Raw genomic sequence first — 4,927 nt, 5'->3', positions numbered from 1 at the left:
TTGAATTCCAAATATGCTAGCTCAATTTTGCAATTAACCTTCAAATCTTCTAAGTTCAAGCAAAATCTAGGTGAATTCAACCTTTTTCTCCTACTCTCCCTCTCTCATACGGTTTTGGTCTAGAAAAGGCTGAGGAGATGATATGAAATGCAACAATGAAGTCCAAACAAAGTTTGTAGGAAATGGCCACTCAATGGCAATTTGATAATAACCTCAAACTAATGTGATTTATCTTCATTTATTCTAATTTAATCATTCCAAATCAAATTTAAATTAAATCTACCATAAAATCACATAAATTCTAATTAGCATAAAATACCGATCAATTTCAGATTCGATCGCCGATAAGGCCTTCAATTTATAGTTCAAAACTTAAAACATGAACAGATCAATTAATGGCAAACAGATAGAGATGCAATTAAAGCAACATACACATGCAATCAGTTCAGAATTTCAGTTTAATCAATTATTTATCATGCTCAGTCATAGTTTAACACTAATCAGAGGTGAGGGTTGTCACAGTTACACACACACATATATATGTATATATATTATAGATTGAAGCTTAGATCTTGAGATCTATTCTATGATGATGATAATATGTTGTTGATCTGTTTTTTTTTTTTTTTTTTTTTTTGGATCTGTTGGTTTTTTTTTATCTGTTATGTTATGTTATGTTCTTTTTTTTTTTTTAATCTGTTGTTGATGATGATACATGATGACGATGATCTGTTGGTGTTGACCTCTCTGTTTCTCCATATTGATCTTCTTTTTTTTGATCCTCCAGCTTCAAAGCAGTTTTCCAAAAAAAAAAAAGTCAAGGGTTGTTCAAGGTCGGGGAAACCCGATCCCCGTTAGGGGGCGGGGGCAGGAGCGGATATAGGTTCCCTGTCAGGGATCGGGGCCGAGGACGGGGGGAGTGTGATCCCCGACACCGCCTCGCCCCGTTGCCATTCCTATTCTTGAGTTATTTTTCACGACGATGGCTTTTCTTTTGTGATACTTGGATTGAAATTCTTTTTATTATATTAATATAATAAGTAAAATCTTTGAGTTTATGATTAATAATTACATAACATTAACATTGATATATATTTATAAAAATATGAGAGACTCCAAAAATTTTACTAAATATCGTATGCGACCCATATGGGACCCACATTGTGTGGATCCACACATAGGTGAGACATTTGACAGAATTTTTAATAGAATTTTTGAGATCTCTAGCATTGCTCATATATTTATTATAATTTTGATTTGAAAATGTTTAAATGTGATTTTAAAATTTAAATATTGTATTATAATATTATTTATTGAAATAGAAATATTTGTTCAAAGCATGTTATGGAGAGGAGCTAAATTCATGTTTAACTATGGTAATAGCAACCCCTATTATCTTTATTTGAAATTGAATTCAATAAAGATAATCAAATTACCTGAAAAAGAAAGGTCAAGTTTCACTTCTGCTTATGAGTTTTGAAGGAGATTTCAGCCGGTCTGATGGTCTTTTCGGGGTGTTGCTTAGTAGCTCAAATGATGTGGTGATGATGTGAAAAATTATTCAGTTTGCTTGGTTTCATTTTTTAAAAAACCCTTTTTAGAAAATTCTACTTTTTTATTTTTCGTTTTTTTTTGTTTTTACTGAATTTTTTTAATATTTTAAACAATTTTTTACTTTTCAGACACACCTAACATAAATACACCTAAAAAGTAAAAAAATTGTAAAAAAAATCTTTTAAAAATTCACTATATATCAAAAATACAAAAAAATACAAGAATTCATTGTATTTTTATGTATTTATTAATTTTTAAAAATATTTTTTTTTACAAATTTTTTACTTTTTAGATACATCTAAGTAAGGTGTATCTAAAAATGTAAAAAAAATGTTTAAAATTTTAAAAATATTCACTAAAAACAAAAAAACACGAAAATCAAAAAAGTTAATTTTCAAAAAACTTAATCCAAAAAACTCAAACCAAACACGCTGATTGATTTTCTATTTTTTTAGGATACTAAATCTAATTGTTCTTGATAATATACGATTTCTTAAGATATTTTATCAATTCTTTTTCTTGTAAATTCTATATTTTTAACAATACCAGTATTTAGTAGATTTTGTAAAAATCCATAACGTTGGACAGTTTGCTATTAATATTATTACTTGATTACGATCTAGCAATAAGTCTTGGATATAGAAATAGAGATAAAAACTCATAAAAAAAGGAAAAAGTTTTAGATGTTTTGATTTTAGGCCCACTATGCTTCCAAAATAAAACAGTATCTAAAGATTTTGACTGTTACTTGAACGTAGTGCGCATGGCTTTGGCATTGGCAAACTTCCAATTTACAAAGGTAGCTATCGTCAACTTTTTCTTCCTTAGATTAGGTTTGGCACAGATCTGTTTCGTTTCCTACCTCAGACCGTAACTTCAGAAACTACTTATTTGGTTATGCAGGAAACCTAAGATCAATAACTTAACATACAATAATAACGCACTCTCTTCTAAAAATGAAAACTTTTTTATTTATTGAACAAAGATTTACAAGGAAATGGGTGTCTGTAGACTGCTGGATTGCTAGAGTATTGTTTGCTCTAAGAAGGCTTGAGAACAAGACTTATTATTTTAGTTTCAAGTATACTCTAAGTAATCCGTCCCCTTTTTCTCTCCCTCAAGACCTTTATATAGGCACCTTGTGGACTTCCAAGTCTGGATTTCTACCAATATTTTATATTTTATATATTATATTTTATTGTTACTAGAAGACAAACAAGAGACAAACAAACAAGCAACATGGCTACATGTTGATTTATTTATGAACAAGAGACAACTAGTGGAGTAGTCACATGGAAGTGTAGTCTTCAGCCTATGGCTTTGCCAAACTGCTCATGGTTTTGTCAATCCATTGCATTGTCTAGATTCCACATCCCTTCATCACCCATGATATTACTAAGATCATAGTTCTCATCATACTCTTCAAATATCTCATCACATTCTTCTAGATCTTGTTCCATAAGATATTTCTCCAAAATTTTACATCCTCTTTTAGATAAATATGTCCTCGATTCTACTTGTTCCAAATAATCATATACTGATTCATAAGACAATCCTGGAATAATTAATTTTTCTTCCAAGGACAGTGTTATTGCAAACATAGTCCTCCCATAATGAACTAATTTGAATCCAACTCTTGTTAATTCTGTAGTTTCGTGAGATATTAGGAAAAATCCTCTTGCCCTTGCTTCTGGTGGATATAATATAAAAAGTTTATCCCAATCTTTGAACCAATCACATTTGGAGAGGATCACGTCTTTATTGTCTTTGACTTTTATCAGATAATGAGTTGCATTTAGACGTTCATCATTTACTTATGTTTGGGCAGTTGTAAATGTAATGGGTGCCATGCTTGGATATATTCTTCAAAGACTTTATAAATTCTTCTGAACATGAATTGTGGGTGAGATGGAACGTCGAATGTATTGATTATTCCCAATTTTCACATTTGAACCAAAGGATCTTTTGGGTTGATAACATTGTTTGGATCGAATGAAACTTTTAACATTCTATAACTATACAAGGCGGTCCGCCCGTTGAAGTAGCACCACTAAGTTTTCCAGATAAGTGACACATTTTTCATACTATTTTAGAAATAACTTAATAAACGTACATCTTTTTATTTTATCTTGGATGTCATCGGGTAGTTGAAGAAACGAATATAATACTTCTAATCTTAAAAAAGTTTTTGCTACTAAATAGGTTGTTCTAATAAGCTTGTTCATAGAACATCTCTTCCCTGCAGCTTACATTTTTCTGATAATTTCAACACTGTCTTGTGTCACTAAGTCCAGCACTTCTTGAGTTTCTACCAGAAGTGTTTCTGCCAGGAATGTTTCCTTCTCTGGCGGTGTAAGTCTTGTGGATGTAGATGTCTTTTGCAAGTTCTCGAGTTAGAGTATCGACTAAACTATTTTTATTACCATTAAAATGTTCTATATCAAAGGTAAATTATTTTAACCAGAGTTGCCATCGTAAAAGCCTTCATTGCGCCTGCATGTTAGATAAATTCTTATTTACGAATTCTAGTAGGCCTTTGCAATCAGTTCTTATTAAAAACAGTTTTGGTGCCAAAAATATTTAAAAAAATTCTATGCCTTTTATTATGGCTAATAATTTTCTTTCCATGGTGGGATAATTACATTCAACTTGATTAAAACTCTCACTACAATACCTACATAGTTGATTATTTTCTTTTACTTTTAGCACTGCGCTCCTGTGATTGTACTTGCATCAAGTTCTAATACTAACTTATCATTTTCATTACAAAGAGTTAAGGTAGGTAAATCTTTACATTTTTTTTAAGAATTTTACTAAAGTGGAGACGACGGAATTCCAAGTCCAACTCTCATCCTTTTTTAGTTTCTTTTGTAAAGATTTTCTTATTTTGACTAGGTCTTTTATAAAATCTGAGGCATAAGTTAAACATCCTAAAAATCTTTCTAATTGTTTTTTATCCGTGAGTTTATCAGGAAATTTATTAATTTTTTCAAGAACACGACTTTGCATTTCTATTAATCTTGCCTTGATTTCAAGTCCTAAAAATTTTATTTCCTTTTGTGCATATACACATTTCTTTTCACCTAACACTATTTCACGTTCTTCACATTTTTCTGTTATTATTTTGATATCTATTCTACGTTGTTCTATGGATCTAGAAAAAATTAAAATATCATCTATATATACAGGACAAATATTATTCAATTCTTTAAAAATGTTATCCATTCTTCTTTGAAATATTTAAGGTGCATTTTTTAACTCAAATGGCATTACAAGCCATTCATAATGTCCTTGTGATACACTAAAGGCTGTTAGTAAGATACTTGTGAGACCCCTAACTTTTGTAAACCTTGTTAGGTCCCTAAATTTTGAG

The sequence above is a fragment of the Camellia sinensis genome, chromosome 15 (genome assembly GCF_055761805.1).
Source record: "Camellia sinensis isolate YWXY chromosome 15, ASM5576180v1, whole genome shotgun sequence".
In the NCBI taxonomy this organism is placed as follows: Eukaryota; Viridiplantae; Streptophyta; class Magnoliopsida; order Ericales; family Theaceae; genus Camellia; species Camellia sinensis.
This window is presented reverse-complemented; position numbering follows the sequence as displayed.